The sequence below is a fragment of the Chiloscyllium plagiosum genome, unplaced genomic scaffold, assembly GCF_037043375.1.
Source record: "Chiloscyllium plagiosum isolate Xiang-an unplaced genomic scaffold, Cpla_swu_hap1 HiC_scaffold_6, whole genome shotgun sequence".
Taxonomy (NCBI): Eukaryota; Metazoa; Chordata; class Chondrichthyes; order Orectolobiformes; family Hemiscylliidae; genus Chiloscyllium; species Chiloscyllium plagiosum.
In genome coordinates this window covers 104,291,006-104,312,860 of record NW_028270144.1, presented here as the reverse complement: position 1 = coordinate 104,312,860, position 21,855 = coordinate 104,291,006, and the positions used below count along the sequence as shown (strand labels likewise).

General features: G+C 39.1%; 1 protein-coding gene across 11 annotated transcripts in view; it reads left to right on the top strand.

Moving 5' to 3' along the window:
• LOC122550838 (F-box-like/WD repeat-containing protein TBL1X) overlaps positions 1-21,855 on the top strand; it is a 399,517-nt gene that overhangs the window by 260,194 nt on the left and 117,468 nt on the right. For 6 of the 11 annotated variants that reach the window (XM_043692156.2, XM_043692157.2, XM_087988305.1 and 3 more), the window contains one exon: positions 18,753-18,854. The exons of the other annotated variants lie outside the window; for them this stretch is intronic. The gene's annotated coding sequence lies outside the window, so the exon portion shown is untranslated. The remainder of the gene's footprint in view (positions 1-18,752; positions 18,855-21,855) is intronic. 11 annotated transcript variants of the gene reach the window in all.

Below are 21,855 nucleotides of genomic sequence, written 5' to 3'. Positions count from 1 at the left end.
CTGTGAGCAGCAGTGCTAACCACTGAGCCACCGTGCTGCCCCTTCCCACTACCTCTTGCATGGACTGCTGGAAAATGAGGCTGCAGGAGTAGTCAAGGGGAATAGAGAAGTGGCAGAGAAACTGAATGGGGACTTAACATCAATCTTCACTGTAGGAGATACCAGCAGCAGACCAGAACTTCAAGAGTTTCAGGGGGCAGAAGTGAGTATAGTGGCCATCACTAAGGAGAAAGTGCTGGGGAAGCTGAAAGGCCTGAAAGTGGATAAGACACCCGACCAGATAGACTACTCCCCAGATTTCTGAATGAGATTGTGGAGGCATTGTTAGTGATCTTTCAGGAATCATGAGTCAGTGAGGATCCCAGATGACAGGAAAATTCCAGATGACTGATGTAACACCCTGTGAAGAAGGGAGGGAGGCAGAAGTCAGGAAATTTAGGCCAGTTAGCCTGACCTTGGTCACTGGTAAAATTTTAGAGTCCATTATGAAGGATGAGATTGCGGGGTACTTGGAAGTACATGCTGAAACAGAGCTACATTGGCATGACTTCACCGAGGGGAGGCCATTCTTGACAAATCTATTAGAATTCTTTGTAGAGGTAATGAGTAAGTTAGACAAAGGAGAGTCAATGGACATGATCTATTTAGATTTCTAGAAGCCTTTGACAAGGCCCCACACAGGAAGCTGCAAAATAAGATAAGAGCTCATCGTGTTAGGGGGAAGGTACTGGCATGGATAGAGGATAGAAGCACCGAGGAGGCATAAAGGGGTCTTTTTTAGGATGGCAGCTGATAACTAGTGGAGTTCCACAAGCATCAGTATTGTGGCCAATGGTGGAGCTGACTAGATGGGCCTAATGGCCTAATTTTGCTCCTATTTCTTGTGGTCTTCTGGAGCAGACATTAGTAACTGAAATGTAACTCAGCAATGCTTCGGCTAATATTCAACTATTCACTCCAGTACCTTGACATGTTGGGTTAACTTCCTTCCTTATAACAGTGTGGGTATAGCTGCACTACATGGACCCGCGGCAGTTCAATAAGATAGCTAAACATTACCTTCTCAAGGTAAATAGGGTTGGTAATGAATGCTGGTTTAGTCTGTGACACCATCCCCCATGAATTTATAAACAATAATTACGAAAAAGCTCATGCTGCCAAATCTGTCAACTAGACTAATTCCAGATGGATGACAGTTACATAGCTCATGCCTGAGGTTGGACATGACATTACCACATGAATCTGTGCAGCTTCAGGTTTTACATAAATTTCCTTTACAGCTCATTGCTCGTTATTGAATCTTGCAATCACAGGGTGCTAAGAAATGGATGAACCTGCACCATGAAATAAACTCTTTTGCAAAGTAAAGTGTATGATTAACAAACTCACCATATACTTTAAAGGTTAGAAATCCATCACCTCATGTCATCATTTTGTTTGGGGATCTCTCTTGATTTTGTTAACTTAAAACAATTTCAGTCAAAGAAAAAGCCTGGGATTCAGCAAACCCACCAAACCAATTGTTTGAGAATATAGCATCTTGCAGTTTCCAATCACTTCTGATAATACTGAGGTTTAAACTCATCTCTCCTCTTAATATAGTCATATTGTTCTTTCTTGCAGTGTTATAGAAATGATCTGCACTAAGTATATAAAATAACTTAAACAGTCATGTAGTAATACAGATATTGCTGAAGAAAGACACATTTTGTCTAAGCTTTTTGCCTTGCACTCGTTAGGACAGTGACAAGAATACAAATTCAAGGGGAAAACCAACATTTATACAGCATGAAAAGAAAGTGCTGATTGATTGGCAGGTGGCAAGTGGACTCTGGTAGAGGCATTGCTATTGAGAAGGCCCACATTTATACAGGTAATTGAAAAGAAAAATAGCAAGCAAAGTGAGTGGTGGCCTCTTAAAAGTAAAAATGGGAAGTTAATTTAAAAGTTGCCAGGAAATAGAGGGTGAAAGTAACAAATACTTTTGCTTCATTTTTTACTATAGGGGATCCAAATGTTTCCATTTATAACTATGAAGAGGTGTTAGGGAGAGAGAAATTACATTTAACAAGAGAAGTAGTGATAGGAAAACCAGTTGAACTGTGGACTGGCAAGTTCCTGGATCCTGATGAACTTCACCATCACATCATAAAAAGATTGCTAATGAGATTGTAGATAGGTTGGTGTTAATTTTACTGAATTCAATAGATTCTGAAACAATTCCATTTGAGTGGAAATTAGCAAATATAACCATCTTATTGAAGAAGGGAGAGAGTTAGAAAACAGGAAAACTGTAACTGACGTACTTCAAGGGGGATGGGTAAAATTTTATTATTGTGGTGTTTATTAACTGCAAATTTAGAAAAATTGAAAGTAATTGAAAAGAGCGTGGTTATACAAAAGGTAAATCATACTTAACCAATCTGTTTGAGCTCTTTGATGGAGGAAAATGTTGTATGGATAAAAGAGTCTGTAAACCTATTAAACTTGGACTTCTAAAAGGTATTTGACAGGGTACCAAAAAAAGGTTTATTGTGCAAAGTAAATGTACATGGTGTAGAGAGTAACATACTAGCATGGGCATTGATGAGCCCACATCTAAGATTTTGATCTCCATATTTAAGGAAGGATTTAAATGTATTGGAGGTTGCTCAGAGGAGGTTTACTAGATTGATACAGAATGAGGAGGTTATCTTGTGAAGATGGCTTAGACAAATTGGGCTTGTTTCTACTGGAGTTCGGAAGACTGAGGGAGTAACTTGATGTTACAATAGTACAATTCTGAATGGTTACAATGGTACAGCTCTGAATAGTATTGACTAGATGGACATGGAAAGGATGTTTCCTTTTGTAGGTGAATCCAGAATTAGGGCAATGTTTTAAAAATAGGGATTACCCTTTTAGGGCACATGGGGAGAATTCTTTTTCTGAAGACTATTCAACTTTGGAACTCGCTGCTTTAGCAGTCGACGATGGGCTCATTGAATATTTTAAGGTTTAAGTAGATCTTGTTCAGCAAGGGAATCTGATGTTATTTTAGTTAGATAGAAATGTGAAATTTAAAATACAATCCGATTAGTCATGATCCTATTGAAGTGTGGAGCAGGCTTCTAATTCGTATGTTAATCAGATCTGATCACCATCATATTTTTTGTAGATTCTTTAAAATGATTTGTTTTGCTTTTTCTCCCCATTATGTTTTGGGGTTCTTCAATATTGTAGTTATAATGTCCTTGCATTTCTCCTCTTCCAGGTCTGAACCATATCTTTTTTCCATTCTTGAGTATGATGCTGGAATTGTTGCTATGAAATTAAATTCATTCATGAAAGTTAACACACAGATTGGACATTTAACAGGGAGATACAGAAAAAATGTAAAAGCTAGGAATAAATAAAATAATGTAAAACAAAAAAATTATAAAGCTGAAAACAGAAAAATTACTCTACTTTAGACACCAAGCAGACAGGTAGAAATAAAAATGTGCACTTATGAAATGGCAGAGAAATACTTAGTATGACGGTTATTCACAAATTGTGAGACTTCATATAGGAAGATTAATAAGCAATGAATATATATGTATGTATGCAGAAAGAGCGATTCAGGAAGAATGAGACTTTTTTTCTAGATCAGTACAGAAACAAGGATAATGTGTGCTGGACAGACAGACTACAATAAAGGGATAAGGAGTGGAAAATGTGCAGAGAGACATTTACAAATTGAGAGATATAATTATTTTCTTGAATTATAAACAATCTTATAAAATATCACTGGAAGTAAAATTTGAATCAAGTATGTATGTGGAACTGAGCTTGGTGTTCTTTATTGGCACAGGTGCTGACCATTAAAAACCCTTGTACAGAAATAGAGAAATCATTCTCTGCTTCAGTATTGAGCTCTGACTGCCTGATGCCTCTGTCCAAACTGTCTGAATATGACAAATTTACAATGCTCAGCATTGATTGTCATTATGAAATAATTTTGATATTTATTTGAACGATGTGAAATAAATTGCATATTTGAAATGTTTAATATAGTGTGGAGTTGGTCTGTGCTGTAGTTAGCCATGTACTATTTGTTCCTCCAGCGAGTGCTACTTAACAGGGTTATTGTCTTGTGATTTGAGTATTCACAGAGCAGCTTCTTGTATCACATCCTAAATAAATTTGCCAAAGCAAGAAAGTTTGAGAAATGTAAAAATGTCATAAATAAATCAAGTCTGTTCTCTGGAGACATGTACACAGTAAAATGTAATTCGGCTTTGACTTTGTACATAGTTGCCAGAATGACTGTTAGGGGAGATATTTACAGAGTTCTGCAGCAGTCCATGTTGATCTTGTTCATTTTGATCTTCAGTTTGGCCTCTTGAATTTTTACTAATGGGATTTGTACTTTGGCCCCTGGAGTCCTTTACATTGTTGTCTTCAGATTGCCTTTTTTTGTGTGGTGAATCAAAAGGGTTAAAATTGCCTTCAATCTTGAAACATAGCACTCAGTCTGAACATAGTGAGGATATCAAGGGAATGAAAATTACAATTCCTGTTTCACTATATATCAACTGCAATGCTGAATTAATTTGAGCATGAGCATTGTAGGCAGAGTATACTTAACAATTAAAGCATTTCACAGGGAGGGGGAGCAAAAAACACCAGATAATAAACAATTGAATATAATTTTCCAACGAGGACTGGTAATAAATGCTTCATTCATTGTTTTTTTTAAGGTTAAAGTAAATTTTGATTATGTGTGAGTTATTATGTGAGAGATCTCAAATCACACTGAAAACGTTGTGATGTGCCTAATGAGTCATTAACATTTGGAGGAGCAATCTTTGGCTGGTGTGGAATTTAGATTTGACCATAGAGTCACAGAGATCTACATCACCCTTCGGTCCAACCCGTCCATGCAGACCAGATATCCCAACCCAATCTAATCCCTCCAAATCCTTCCTATTCATATACTTATTCAAATGCCTCTTAAATGTTGCAATTGTACCAGTCTCCACCACTTCCTCTGGCAGCTCATTCCATACCCGTACCACCCTCTGCGTGAAAATGATGCCCCTTCAGTCTCTTTAATATCTTTTCCCCTCTCAACCTAAACCTATGCCCTCTAGTTCTGGACTCCCTGACCCCAGGGAAAAGACTTTGCCTATTTACCCTATCCATACCCCTCACAATTTAGTAAACCTCTATAAGGTCACCCCTCAGCCTCCAACACTCCAGGGAAAACAGCCCCAGCCTGTTCAGCCTCTTCCTATAGCTCAAATCCTCCAACCCTGGCAACATCCTTGTAAATCTTTTCTGAACCCTTTCAAGTTTCACAACATCTTCCCGATATGAAGGAGACCAGAACTGCACGCAATATTCCAACAGAGACCTAACCAATGTCCTGTACAGCCGCAACATGACCTCCCAACTCCTGTACTCAATACTCCTGACCAATAAAAGAAAGCATACTAAACGCCTCCTTCACTATCCTATCTACCTGCGACTCCACTTTCAAGGAGCTATGAACCTGCACTCCAAGGTCTCTTTGTTCAGCAACACCATAATCTCTCAAATTTCTTTATTACTTTGAGACTTTTCTTTTTGCGGATTAGTACTATAGTTAACTATATTCAGCATTCATCCAGTATATATTTTGGTGCAAATGAGCAAAACATGAACTTTGTGTGAGAGAAAGCTTTGCTTAAATCCTGTGACTCTTTTTTACATTTTGGTGCTTTTTTTTCGTATTGGGAGGGGAAAAATTTAAATGGGACCCAAGGGACAACTTTTTCCACGCAGAGGGTGGTGTGTATATCGAATGAGCTGCCAGAGGAAGTGGTGGAGGCTGATGCAATTACAACATTTAAAAGGCATCTGGATGGGTATGTGAATAGGAAGAGTTTAGAGGGATATGGGCCAAGTGCTGGAAAATGGGACTAGATAAGGGTAGGATATCGGGTTGGTATGGGTGCGTTGGACCAAAGGGTCTCTTTCCATGCTGTTCATCTCTATGATTATGGTCAAGGTCACAAATATTCAAATTCTAACTTTCTTAAATGGCTGTAAATGTTCATAAAGGACAATGATTTTTTTTAAAAAGTAGACAAGCTGAAAGGCCACAACAAAATAGCAATGGCACCCAACAGCATGGACTCTTTGACCATTTCGTTGCTGCTGCTGGTACATGGATTCAAAAGGCCAGGGAAGAAACAGCATTTATGATGTTTCTTAATGTCCAGAGGAATGTGAGGCTTCTATTTCGCCAGTGTCTTTCAAAGTCCAAAATGGGGAGACCAGATTTGTTGGCTGGTGCTGGACTCTCAATACTATTTTCCTGCCTTTCCCATATTTTCTTTCTTTTGAAAGAACATTTCAAAGTTTTCAGCTGCTTCCAGCTGCCGCTTAACATTACATCTTAACAGCACAAATTGGTATAACTCAATGTAGCTACATTTACAAGAGAAGAACTGTGCAACTTGTCTGGTAATAGCTTTAAGTATTTGAGCTAATCTCAGTTTTTCTCTTCTTTTGTACATAATGACAGTAATACTGCTTCAGGTTAAATCATTGAGACAGCAGGTTTTTTTTCATACATGGTAGGTTCGCACCAAACAAGTTACAAATCAAATAGTCCTTTCAGAATGCCTTAACAGTATTATCGTGCAGTGAAGAATTACAGATGGTTTGCTGCAAAGTAATATATGTGATTTCTATTATGAAGAGGCTAGACATTACTTCAAAAAACATTCTCTTAATTTAGTTTGATTGTTGTGATTTTTCCTTTTCTCTATTAACTAATCAACAAGTGGATGGTTGGTGTTCCAGTGCAAATGTTTCTCAAACAGCAAATTCGTAGACTTTTTTTTAAAACCAAGAACTGTAATTGATTTGTTTGGTAATCATGCCACTACCAATATATTTTATCCCCTGTAAATTATATTACATTGTTGCTGAATGTTTACTGATTAGTGCATCTGGCAAGTGGGCAGCCCTACTCTCTCAACTCAAATTTCCAGCACCCTTACAACAATCCCGAGCACAAGTCCCAATCCATCAACACAAACCTCAACAATTCTGAAATTAAGACTCATATAAGATTCTAACTTATCCTTCCAAAGCCTGGGTGAAGATAGTTTGCCTACCCTTTGAGCCAGGGAATCATATTTCAGGGAAGAAGGATATCAAGGAAGCAGAAGGGGAAGGATGTAGAGCTCCACATATTTTGAAAGACTTCACTTTGTAACGCCAAAAATAGGACTGTTTTAGGACCTTTATCCTTGGAGTGATTCCAGTAGCACTGGCTAGGTATTCCATTCTCCATTGTGGACTGAATTAATTTTCTTGACAGCTTGCGGCATAGAAGAAGACAGGCAGGCTTATGAACAAGCCTGTTCACTGTACCTCACCTTGAATGAACTCAGATTTATGATGAGGGATAATTAAGGGTGTGTCACTTCAAACTGAGTTGCTGAGGTTTGCCAATTTTTAAGTATTTTCCAGTTGCTACAAAGCAGAATATTTCTTCAGAAGAATATGCAGATGTTCTTTTAAACAAAATAAGCATTTAATTTTATAGCGAACCTCCATATTTTAAGTTGTTTGTTGAAAATATGTATGATCTATCGTACATATATGTCTGTCCAATTTGAAAATAACCTCGATACAGTGCATGTCCACCATCAAGTAAAGTGGCATAACACTTTATTGTAGCTGCGAAATAAGAATGGCTTCTTGATGCTATTGTTGTGAAACCATTTTGTCATAATGGAGAAAACAGCAAAGGAAGTGCTAAGGTGACCAGAGTCTGCTGGAGCCAAAATAAATTTATTTATAACTAGAACCACTTGGCCTCAACTTTAGTGGTATGGAATAGATTAGAGGGTTAATCCATATATAGGTTCACCTTGCTCTTAAGTGGAATATCTGTTCTTTCGGGGCTGATTTATTGGATATAACATTGACAGAATTTGTAAATGTGTACATATATATATGTTTCCCAATCCCTTCTCTGGTTTGTCGGATCCCTCACTTTCATTCTCATTCAATGAATTTAGTCCTCTGACAAAACTAACACATGAAGTAGAATATCAGATTCATAAACTCGCTACAACCCCATTTCAACTTGATGTCCCTTTTAAATGCATTATACACACTAATCCCTGTAAATTTGTCCTCTGTTATTCACATGCTGCAACTGCTTTGTCTGACCCCACACAGCATCCATGTTTTTGCTTCCCTCCTATTGGTACTCCTTCCAATTCATTGGTTGCCAGTTTAAATGGGCAATTATTTATAATCACAGAATTGCAATCAATTGCTTTACAATATATGCAAATTCTTAAAAATCCTTTTCGAGCACAGGCATTTTAAAGAAATTGCAAATTTTGCTTCCAGTACTGCTCCTTGGTCAAGGGTTGGCATGTACTCATGATGGGAGTGAATTCCACTTACCTTAAGACCACATTTGATTTATGAACATATTGTTTTCAGATGAAATTCTGAAGTATGAGCAGCTTTACTTCTAAATAATAATGTTTAAGCTCCAGTGATCCAAGTTAACTGTTTTAGTTTGTCTTTGTAACTGTACCATTAATCACTGCTTTCAGTGGTTGGAACACCAAATCTTTTGGAATTGAGACACGGCTCAATTATTCCTGGTTCAAATTGCAGCGTGGACTAGTAGAACGATATGGATGTCTCCCGAGAGTAACAGTCTCTATTCTTAATTGAGTTAATCAGTGAGATTAAGGAAATGAAAATCTACTAGTTTCAGTAACTGTTGATACCTTCTGCTATAACTGGCGAATGTGGGAAATCCGTATTTTTCTCTTCATGATCTTACTATCAATTACAAAGTCATAAGTATCTTGTGGGTATCTATTCATTCAGAAAACTTGCTTCTTTTTGCACATAGTCATATTAGCAGCAAAAATATTGTTCTAACAAGTGGTTATTGAATTTAATCAAAGAACTGACAAACTCTTATGTTGTAGATTGAAGCAAGAAAAACCTGATTTCAGAGTAAACCTCTTGCTCCCTCTAGACTATTAGCTTTTTAACAAGTGATACTTGAGTATTTTGTAAATACTAGTCAGAAAACATTAGAAAACTAATAAGGAGGCAAATAAAAAGAAATTACAAATATTTTCAAATTATTCCATTACATTTATTTACCTTGAGATATGTTAATATTTCGAAAAGCAAATGCTGTAGTTACTGGAAATTGAAAATAAAAATGAGAAAATGCTGCAAATGCTGTGTAGGTCTGACCACTTCTGTGGAAAGTTAAGCAGAGGTAATGGGTTGAATTACACTAAAAATTGGCTCACTGTCAGTTTTGAGGAGCTTCATAGAGAGTTTCTGTCTGTGAGCCTTAGTAGTTTTCTCGTGCAATTTTTGCTGCTCACCTCATTAAGTTATACACCATGCCTAAATAGTGCCACTCTTGTATTATCTCATGTTCGCCAGTGGTGAAAGTACTCACCACAGCTGGGATTTCCATCACCAGTGCCAACTTAAGTTGCCTGGTCAGTCACTGCCAGACAGGAAAGCCCTTCACAGTTAAATGTCAGGAAAGTTGTTCTGGAGATGATGGTAGAGGCAAGTTGGCACTCCAATTTTCTGACAGGACCTGGAGGTCATGGCAAACGTGGTAGTGGAGAGGATCATGAATCATTAGAGGAGACAACACCACCAAACCCTGTCAGACTAGTCTGAAGTTGCCACCCTGGTCAGTACAGTGTCTGCAGTTCACTGGAATACCCAGCGGTATAGGAAAAAGGTTATTGATCTATATTCTACACAGATAAGTGCCACTGTCTTCTCTCAGCTCCCTCACACTCAGTATAACTCTGCTTCTGCACCTACAACCCACCAAGTCTCAAGGCTTGCCATTCTCATTATTGCATACAGCATCTTTCTTCGCTTACTCTGATCCACCACAACACCTTCATACTTATTAGCCTTTTATGGACCATGCCCTCTGCCCTAACCTGCTTCAGCACTAGCAACTGTGCCAGCACAGATTTCAGTGGTTAAGCTGTGTTCACTGTCTGCACAATACTGATTGGAAACCCTAAACATGACTGAGAAAGGCCGGCTTGTAGCCCTTATTGGCCCATTCAAAGAAGGAGTTGCATTGCATATGCACTGTATGTCATGACATGGCGTTCTGACTGCCATCGCTGGACAAATCATAGCAACACTGCTGCTTTCTCATCTACATGACATTCTATAGAAGACCAGTGACTGCAGTTGATTGCATTTTCACAGCCTCATGAGGACACCAATAGCTGGAAGTTCACAGTGGAAGCTGGATGTCATAAACTGGAAATTGATGTTGGTCCTGGGTTTCTAGATGCAGCTATGCAGCAGCCCTTAGTGCAGCAGATATAAACGATGACAGCTTAGGATTGTAGAATTTTACAGTACAGAAGAAGGTTATTCAACCCATTGTATTTGTACCAGCTCCCAAAGAGCTACTCAACTAGTCCCACTCTCCAGACCTATCTCTGAAGCCCTCACTTTCAAATATATATCCAGCTCTCTTTTGAAACTTCCAATGGAATCTGCCTCCACCATTGTCCCAGGCAGCACATTCCAAACAAATCCTAACAACTCTGAGTAAAGATGTTTATCCTCATCTCACTCCTCACTATCTTCTGACAACTTTGAAATTGTGACCCCTCGTTACCAGCTAGTGGGTACAGAATATGCTGCTTTATCTTGTCAAAATTATGCATAATTTTGAACACCTCAATACGGCCACTTCTTAATCTTCTCTGCTTCAAGGAGAATTAACTCAATTTTCTCAAATCTTCCCTTGAAACTAAAGTACATCTTTTCTGGTACCATTCTAGTAATTCCCCTTTGCACTTTGTCCAGGGCTTTCACAATCTACATTCAGATATGAGCACCTTATTTAAGGAAATACTCCAAGTTGGCCTGACCAATGATTATAGAGGTGTAGTATCATTTCCTTGTTTTTACACTCTATGCTTCTACTTATAAACCCAAGTATTCTGTAAACCTTCCTAACAACCGGTTCAACTTGCCTGGCCACCTTCAGAGAAGTATGCATATAAACCCCAATATCCCTCAATGACTCTACTCTCATCAAAGTTGTATCATTGAGCCTGTATTGTCCCTCCATATTTCTTCTTCCAAAATACATTACTTCACATTTATTTGCATTGAAATTCATCTCAGGTGTCTGCCTGTGTAAGAATCCACAGGGGACTGATGAGCTGATATAGGTAATACCAGCAACCAAAGGGGTTTCTGAGTGAGAGTTGCAGCACATAAATAACATTTGAACAAGACTTTTTCCCACTGGGACATGGAGGCCAGTAAGATACCTTTTGATGGAGCCTGCAAACTGTTGCCCTGATGCAGACATTTGTTGCTTAAGTGTTTTGTTGGGCAATTAATAGGAGATTGTATACGAGACAGCAAAAATGAGGGAAACTGCATTTCCCTACCTCCCCAAAACCACAATCTCCACAGTACTGAATAAAAGCATCATTGTACATAGGAAAATGTTGTGGACATTTCTAATGCAAGGTGTGAGATGAATAGCTCCTGCACGTTATACAAGCTATGGAAACTTTGATGGGTGATTGCTACTTTTGTATCTAGGATGCATCATTAGGCCCACATGATGTTACTTATTCTTTACAGCAATTAGTAGATTAATTTGTGTTGTTGAATGATGTGGTCAAGATTGCATGTGGGCAGACTTAATTGCCCCAGTGAGTCAATGCATGGGATCCACATACAGTATTATCTGACAAAAGGCGTCTTTCCCTGTACTGTGTAGGTGTTTGTTTAATACCATTTTCCTTTAAAGGACGTAACTTTGCACTAAAGTCAGCCCTCTCACTCAGAGAAACAGGAAATATTCCTCCAATCTGGGTATGATTGCAGCAATTTCATATTTTGATTGCACACTTGTGACTTGGATGAAACTGGGAGTCTAGATTAGAGTGGTGCTGGAAAAGCACAGCAGGTCAGGCAGCATCCGAGGAGCAGGAAAATCGACGTTTCGGGCAAAAGCCCTTAATCAGGAATATTTCTGATGAAGGGCTTTTGCCCGAAATGTTGATTTTCCTGCTCCTCGGATGCTGCCTGATCTGCTGTGCTTTTCCAGCACCACTCTAATCTAGACTCTGGTTTCCAGCATCTGCAGTTCTTGTTTTTACCCACTTGGATGAAGATGGAAGGCAACATAAGTAGCACTTCATGAAATTAGCGCAGGCTCAGCCTCTCAATCTAGATGACACCATACTCCTTTTGGTCCTGCCCTTCCTGTCAAACCCATCAGCTTTGATCTTCTCCACGGGCTGTCACAACCCATTTACTTGACTGGTTGCCTACCCGTTTTACCTCGGAGCCCCAGCCATACTACTTAGTTATGCCAAGCATAGTAATGCACTGACCTCTCCATTGAAGCCATTGTAACATTTGCTGACACCTCCCTCCACCTGTAATCTTCGTGCTCCTAGCCTGTATTGTCTCCATCCCTTGGGTGTTGAATAGTCATCTTCATAATTATTATCCCCTCTAAATCTGTGTGCTGCCTTCAATCCCCACATTTGACTTCCCCAGCATCCCCACCATCCCAGTGGTCCCTGATAACCTCCTCAGACTTTCAATGAACAACCTCCCCTAGACTGACCATGGGCCATCCTCTTACTGGTTTGGAAAGACAGGCCCAGGTGAAAGTGACCAGACCTCTGACTTATTTCTCTGCAACACTTCTACTGACTTACCAATAATCCTTGGACTGGTTGAACTCTATTTACTGGATTGACTGTGGCCCAGTCCACGAATTCTAATGATACAGATTCTATGACCCTGGTCGCCCCAAGCAGCTGACTGACTTGTCCAAGGCCCTTGACCGGCCTTGAATCATGTCCTGGCTTACTGTGCCAATACTCCATGACTGTAGACTTTCTGTAGACTTTGAAGCTTGGCTATTTGGTTAAAGCACACACAATGTATTTGAGGTGTAATCTCATGCTCTAAGTTTGACATTACATATCACTGTGTCATTGACTGATCACTGCTGACAACCAATGACTAGCTGCCTGGCTTTGTAACTGCACTAAAAGCAAGGCAAGCCAGAAGGACTATGTAAGTTATGATTGTGGTAGTAAAGCGCATAATGGCATCATAGCGATGCTAAACAACCAGGTAGGTGGAAAGTGATTGAGTGCTGAATCCATTAGCTGTTGCTTTTCCCTGCCTGCAAGATGGCATGGCGGCAGCTTTACAATGCGAGGTGTCGATGCACTCCATAGTGCACTGTTGAAGAACTATATTTGAAGCAAATTGCCATGTTGATATGTTGAGGCTGGGACATGTCTGATATCAAACTCTGGATGGGTCAGCAGGCAATTGCTGCCCATGTAGCAAACCCTGTGATTATGGGGAAAGTTGCCTAAGGTTGAGGCCCCAGGGATAAGGAGCAAGCTAGAGCCCCCAGTTACCAGCTTTGATTTTCACATTCAGAATTGTCGCCATTTAGTTTTTCTCCACCATATGGGAATACAGGAAGTTGTGTGCAGATGAGGTAAGATGAGATACTAATACAAGTTGACCTCTTACTACTCCTTCGCGAGATTCTCATTCTCATCTTTCAAATGTTGGTTGGAAAACTGGACTTTTTCTTTCTTGATGTCAACAGTCTCATTTTTCCAATCTTGCTACATTTCCCAACTGACTCATCTTTATCCATCAGGAGAATCGACGTTTTGGGCATTAGCCCTTCTTCAGGAATGAGGAAAGTTTGTCCAGCAGGCTAAGATAAAAGATAGGGAGGAGGGACTTGGGGGAGGGGCCTCACCTTGACCTTTTTCCACCTATCACATTTCCGACGCCCTCCGTGACTCCCTCGTCAGATCCACACCCCCCACCAACCCAACCTCCACTCCCGGCACCTTCCCCTGCAACCGCAGGAGGTGCAAGACTTGCGCCCACACCTCCCCTCTCACCTCCCTCCAAGGCCCCAAAGGAAACTTCCATATCCGCCACAGATTCACCTGTACCTCCACTATTCCACTGAAAGATTTTCGATCTGAGATGCCAACTCTGATTCTCTGTCTCAACCTACTGGCTATTTCCAACATATTTTGATTTGCTTTGTTTGTCAACCAGTGACTACTTTAAAATTACGTGATTAATTTGACATTTTCTATTCTCCTTCCAAAATAAAATTAATTTTCTATTCCTGTTATGCCATCAATTAACTTTAACTTTTTCCTCAAATATTAATAACTGCTAAAGTGAGGAAAATAATACATCTTAAGTGTTGTCAGGTTTTTCACTATTAATTTCTCATGCTAGTTATCATTGTTATGAAATTAATATAATGGAACAGATTATGTAAGGAAGCTTGGTGATATTTATTACAATAGAATGGGACATCATACTCCTAATGCTAGAGGTGATAGAGGAGATGGTGAATTGTGCAGTGGAGAACTCCCAGAAACACAGAGAAGACACTGTAGGTATGTAATACCTACTTCAAGCAGAAGCAGTTTTGTATTATACTGAGACAGCAAGTGCTTTGGATTTTTTCCCATTTTACACTTGCAATTACATTCAGTGTTTAGACATCTCCATAGCAACTTTCAGTTCTAATCAACCAAGCCTTCTACATTGCTGAGGGAGGTTTTGCAGACTAGTGATATAAAAGCAACACAGCACTTGAAGCAAATCTGTAATACAAAGGAAAATCATGACTTGATAAATGGAATGTATGAATCCAGTAGAATTATACTGTAGAAGCAAATCTAGTGGTGTCATTATTGAAGAGATACTGAACCAGCTTTAATAGGCTTATGGCCTGTTAGGTAAATAAGGGCAAAATGATCACTTAATACCCGTAGTAACTTCAAGGTCTCAGGCAATTAATTGTCTTGTATAAGGAGAATCTCGCCACCTTGTTAATCTAACTTGGTGGTGAGAGTTGCATTTTAAATAATGCCATTTCAGTCAAACTGACTAGAATTTTTGGGCACCGTGCAATCAGTGGTCTAACCTCTTTCATTGTTTGGTGGGGAAACAGTACTTCATGTCAGTCTGTACTTGATTTTAAAATATTGCAAATTGATGTTAATAGCATTTACTTTTCTACAAAGTGGACCGACATTAAAGCCCTGTAAGCTGTGGGCAAGTGGTGATTATGCGGCCAGAATTTGCCATGTGTTTCATTTAAGTGGACTGGAATAAGCCAAGTCCAGCAAGCAGGGGTTGGATGAACGTGGCAGGAGGCCACTGCCAGGGAACCACAGAGTTGATCCCTGTCTAATGTATGTGAAAGGGGAGATCTGGCACAGTTGTGAGAAGTCGTTGGTGTGAGCAGTGCTTCAGGAGCTCAACTTTTTTGTAACTAATCAAAATTGATAGTTTTACTTTTAATGTGCTAATCTTGGTGATGCCGTTGAAATTTGGCTTTGATGATGTCATGGAAGCCTCATTTTTTTTAAAAAAAAAACCCAAATGAGATCAACTATCAGTTTTACTTTGCATTTTCCACTAAACAGTAAGAAGGTCACTTCTCCACCCATCTCCTAAAGAATCTAACCAAAAATAGTGAAGCCTAGTCGAATCCAACAAGTTCAGCAAGCTGGGGGAAGAGGTAAACATTTGTGATAAGTTTGGGCTGCTTTTTGTTTTAGTCAATGAGACATTTCAGGAGGGCACAATGACATGAGTTCAAGACCCCCCCCCCCCCTTCAATATCCTATGCACAATATAGACCGACACGAGAGCCAGGACTGTAACATGGCAGAGGTGGAATTCATGGTCACTTGGCAGTAAAATAATTAGAATAGAATGATTACAGCACAGAAAGAGGCCATTTGGCATTCATATCCATTATGGATGTGGAAGAGCAAGTCAGTTAGTCCCACTTCCCTGCTTTCTTCACTTTAGATGCTTATCTGTTTCATCTTTGAAACCAGCTCAATCACATTCTGAGAAGGTGCATTCTAGATTGCAAACACTTGCTGCCTAAGAAAACATTTTATGATATTACCACTGGTGCTTTTGCCAAACTCTCCTATGGAGTTGTCAATTCTTCATGGATATTAGTTCATCCAAAACTTAATTTACTATCTTGAACTAAATTTTAATTTTTCTCTGTCTAACATTTAGGGGTTCCTGAGCCATATTTCTTCCCGGTAGTGAGATTGACACCAGGAATTAAACTTTAACTCGATTTGTTTACTGGTGCTACTCCAAAATTGCTGGTCTCCAGCGAGATGAAAACTTGAAAGAATTTAAAATGACCTCATTCAATGAACTTGTTACGTGTGTGTGACCAGGGCAGATTGGTCAACAGAAGTGCAATCACATTGTTCAAGAAATTTCAGGGTCTACATTTCTGTTCCATAATTATTTCTACTATACATGTTAAAAAAAATCACTTACAAAATGTTATGTGCTCAAGCACAGGCATTCCTATATTAAATTTCTTTGGTTAGCTAGAAACCATGAGCACATTTTTTCAAAATGGTATTCAAGGTCCATTTTACCATTATAATTTTATCACTAGTAACCAGCATTGCAAGGTTTCTGTTTGAGACTAGTGATCTATTTAATTGGAGATATTTTTAATCAAGTAATATTCTACACCAGCAATTTATTGTCCAGGTGGTCATAAAGGAAGATAAAAGCAACAACAAAAGGTAATGTTTGCAAGTTTCAGTTTTTGCAATGCATTTTGAAACTTTTCAAATGCTTTGAAGAACTGTCTTGCCACTTCCCTTTAACAGTGTTAATCCATTTAAATATAACATGCAACGATCTACTTTAACTGTTTGTATTTACCATCCAAATCTGAATAATGATGATACATAACTATGATAAACTGATCCAGAAAATAGAGATCTATTAGTAATCTGCCATTATGGCAAAATTTAACATAATGGAGAGGAAGAAGAGAGATGATTTAAAGGAGTGAAGCAAGACAAATGGAAAATGAATAAGAGTGAGTAAAGATGCAAAAAGAATGAGGTGGTGGGAAAGGGAAAAACACAGATCAAATGGAGAAGAAAGTGAGATGGTTTGAGAGAATGCACGTGGGAGAAACAGTTGCTGAGGGAAAAGGGGCAAAGAAAGTTCAAAAGGAATGTGAAAGAGGAAAGCTAAGAGGAAGTGAATTACAGAGTAACAAGTGAGAAAGAATGACTCCAGATACTCGAGCATGTAATTAAGTAGAAAACAAAGCAGATCAAGTCACGTTGCTGGAATTTTGTTCGAAGATTTTTCATGCATTATATTGGAAGTTAATGATATTGGTCAAATTATAGCAGTTCTTTAAAACAAAATTGTGTAACATTACCATTGAATTCAAACTGCAGGGAAACCCGTTTTGTAAGATGATATACACTTATGTTATAGTGCTACTATGTTCATTAGTCTCTCTTCACACTATTTAAGGTGTGAGATTTTGCAAAGCTCTTCAGAAGTGCAGGACAAAAAACAACTGATGATTATTCATCTTTAATGTTTTGTGAGGGAAAAAATGACGTGCCATAATGTTATGTTATCATTTCTTCAATCTTATTGCTTTTCGAGCTATTAAAGTGTTGTTCGCAAAAGCTTACGATACTATACTTCTGACATTGCAAAAATCTTTGCATCTAATTGTAAAGCTTAATGGTTCTTTGCTAACATAAAATTTCTTCTTAAAGCTTGAGAAGTCCAACTCAATATTGTAAGTTTAGAAGTTAGTTGGTGCAAAAATTATATGAGAAAGGTCTTTTATTTTTGAAATTACATCGTATGGAATAAAATGGACTAAACTGAGAAATAATTCAACTTGATATGAATTCTTTACCTAAGATCTTACTGAATTATTCCGAGAAATCTTTCAACTTCAAATGTACATTGATAACCAGGGAGTATTTCAGCAACAGTCTGCAATCTAGTTTCTTTTGAAGAAACAGAGCTAGAAACGTAGAGCTTTGGAAGGCAAGCCAAGTTCTCTGCAAAGATTCTTAAAGAGCTAAGAATAGTATTGGATGTTGTTTTTGTCAACATGTTGCTTGACAGACTGAAAATCAGTGAGAGTTAAATGATCACAACAGAGTATCATGCTAAAATAATCATTTCTCCCCTCACAAGTATTGCAGACGAACCATTTTGCAATTAAATAAACCAGTATTTGTTGCCTTGAAATTTGCAAAGACTGACAACTTAGTGGTGAGAAGGGAAATACAACATTTAGTATTAACCAAATATACCACAAACAAAAACTTTGTATTGCTGTTTCTTCTTTCTTGTAGTTATTTACACCATTAAACAGTTTTTTGTGCTGTGTATAAAGTGTACATTTACTTGTCAGTAATATAATTTTTGACAATATTAGGGAATTGCATGTATATTAGTTCCTCAGAATGTTGTCTTTAACACTTTATTAGCTCGTTTTGATATATAATCTTTAAACACACCACTGGTTTATTCAGTTCACTTTGTATATAACCTTAGAAGTCCACAACACTAACAAATAGCATTTATGTGAAGTGGATTATATTTATTGTATATGACCTGAGTTAGCTACATGCTTATGAAGACAGGACTCAATTGTAACAACCTACTACAGGGGATCCACGATTTATGAACGACTGTGCTTACCAACACAATCTCATACAAGCATGTAATTTTAAAGATGCAACTTATGAACATTTCGTAAAATTTACTTATTGTATTTTGTCCTGCATTGTATTCTGATTTGCCTTCATATCGACTTGCAGACTCGAAAAGAATCCGTTTGCAACTGGGGACTACCTGTGATTAAACCACACGCTTTTGACAATCTGTAATAAAGCCCAGTGATGCAGAAGTAACTTGAAAAGGCAAGTGTAGCAATCACTTTTGAGGGACTAGAACTGTTCTGCTCTATGCTTCGTGAAAATAACATTGCCTACTTTTTGTTCATTCATTAATGGGATGTTCATGTTGTTGGCATTTATTGTCCATCATCAATTGTTCTGGAGAAGATGCTGGTGTGCTACTTTGTTGAACTTCAGTAGTCCTCGGGATATAGGAACACTCATGATACTGTTGAAAAGGAAGTTCCAGGATTTTGGCCCAGCAACAGTGATTGGTGGATAATAAAGTGCCATATTTTGATGGTGACTTAAAATGTATTTACAACCACTGAAACCTTGAAGCTTGTTATAGATATTACTAATGTGTTGTGTTACTTAACAAAATAGTTATTGGAAAAGATAACAAGACCGTGACTATGCTTTATCAGAGCTCATTTCCTCCTCCTGAACCCACTAGTGTAGGTTTTCCACATATCTTCATGGCTTCTAGTCTGATGATTCCATTCTAGTCTGCTTCAAATGAATAATGTATCCTCTGTAGATGCTCCATTCAGCAGGCTGTTAAAATGACATCCAGTTCCTTTCCACATAACAGGATACTGATTTGCATATAACTATGAAACAATTGGCAAAGTCAATCAGAGTCCTCAATTGTTTGGGCTGAATATGCAAACTTGGACCACTTTGACCGTAACTCCAGGTCTACCTGATTTCTCTAATGAAATTGGTGTAAAACTCTTTCTCTTTTTCAATTGTCTTTTTGATTGATCTATCTTAATATTTCCTCCACCCTTTGTTCTTACTGGTCTGAACAAATTATAGACAAAAACAAATTAATCCTTCAACTCTGTAAAACCACTACATTTGAAAAAGTAGATGAAAAACTGAGCTTTTGTGCAGCTTTAGACATAATGACAAATATTCTTTTTTCTATGTATATTTTTTCACTTGGTTCCTGGCCTGTGTTTGATGCTGGTGAGGCAGTAATTACTATCCATTTCTAGTTGTCCTCTGGGAATTAAGAATCCAGTGTGCAGTATTAGATCCAGCTTGAGTAGAGATTGAGGGTTTGCTTCCAGAAAGGACTACAATGGATGTGTTGGGTTTATGTGACAGTCCAAGAGTCATAGATATGTACAAAATTGAAACTGACTCTTCAGTCCAACCCTTCCATGCCAATGAGATATCTTATCCTAATCTAGTCCCATTTGCCAGCACTTGACCCATATCCCTCTAAACCCTTCCTATTCATGTACCCATCCAGATGTCTTTTGAATGTTGTAATTGTACCAACCTCCACCACTTCCTCTGGTAGTTCATTCCATATTTGCTTCATCGTCTGCATGAAAACATTGCCCGTGATGTCCCTTTTAAATTTTTCTCTTCTCACCCTAAATCTATGCCCTCTAGTTCTGGACTCTCCCACAGCAGGGAAAGTACCTTGTACTCTATGCTACTTTCTCCTCACCCCCACCCTCCTCTCATTTATCTCTCCACCCTGCAGGCACTCTGCCTCTATTCCTGATTAAGGGCTGTTGCCCAACACGTCGATTTTCCTGCTCCTCGGAAGATGCCTGAACTGCTGTGCTTTTCCAGCACCACTCTAATCTAGAACCTGGTTTCCAGCATCTACAGTCGTTGTTTTTACCCAGGGAAAAGACCTTGTCTATTTACCCTTTCCATGTCCCTCATGATTTTATAAACCTCTATAAAGTCATCCCTCAGCCTCCAACACTCTCGGGGAAAACAGTCCCAGCCTATTCAGCCTCTCCCTATATCTCAAATCCTCCAACCCTAACAACATCCTTGTAAATCCTTTCTGAACCCCTTTCAAGTTTCACAACATCCTTCCTATAGGAGGGAGACCAGAATTGCACACAGTATTCCAAAAGTAGCCTAACCAATGCCCTAAAAGGCTGCAACATGACCTCCCAACTCCTATAACTCAATGTTCTGACCAACTAAGGAAAACATACTAAACGTCACCTTCAGTATTCTATCTCTGTGCGACTCCACTTTCAAGGAACTATGATCCACTTTCAAGGGACTATGAACTTGCACTCCAGGTCTCTTTATTCAGCAACACTTCCCAGGACCTCACCATTAGTTCATAGGTCCTGCTCTGATTTGCCTTTCCAAATATAGCACCTCACATTTATCTAAATTAAACTCCATCTACCACTCCTCAGCCCATTGGCCCATCTGATCAAGATCCCATTGTCCTCTGAGGTAACCTTCTTCACTGTCCACTACACCTCCAATTTTGGTGTCATCTGAAAACTTACTAACTATACCTCCTATGTTCACATTCAAATCATTTATATAAATGACAAAAAGCAGGGGACCCAGCACCCTTGTGGCATTCAACACACACAGGCCTCCAGTCTGAAACGCAATCCTCCCCATTTCTGATATTCTTCTAATCAACCTGTTCAAAGATGTATTTATACGTTCCTGGAATAGGTGAGACTTAAACCCACCAGGTTTCTCGGTACAGGGGTAGGGTCACTCCCAATGCGGCACATGGACTCTTGTTACGGCCCTTGTTGCAGTCTGTTCAAGATGGCTTACGCCTGTGCCCAGATCTTGCTGACCTCTGCATTTATCGTCAGAGTCATAGAGATTTGCAGCATGGAAACAAACCCTTCCGTCCCGCCCGTCCATGCCGACCAGATATCCCAACCCAATCTAGTCCCACCTACCAGCACCCGGCCCATATCCCTCCAAACCCTTCCTATTCATATCCCCATCCAAATGCCTTTTAAATGTTGCAATTGTGCCAGCCTCTACCACTTCCTCTGGCAGCTCATTCCATATCCGTACCACCTTTTGTGTGAAAAAGTTGCCTCTGAGGTCTCTTTTATATCTTTCCCCTCTCTCCCTAAACCTATGCCCTCTAGTTCTGGACTCCCCGACCCCAGGGAAAAGACTTTGCCTATTTACCCTATCCATGCCGCTCATAATTTTGTAAACCTCTATGAGGTCACCCCTCAGCCTCCGACACTCCAGGCAATACAGCCCCAGC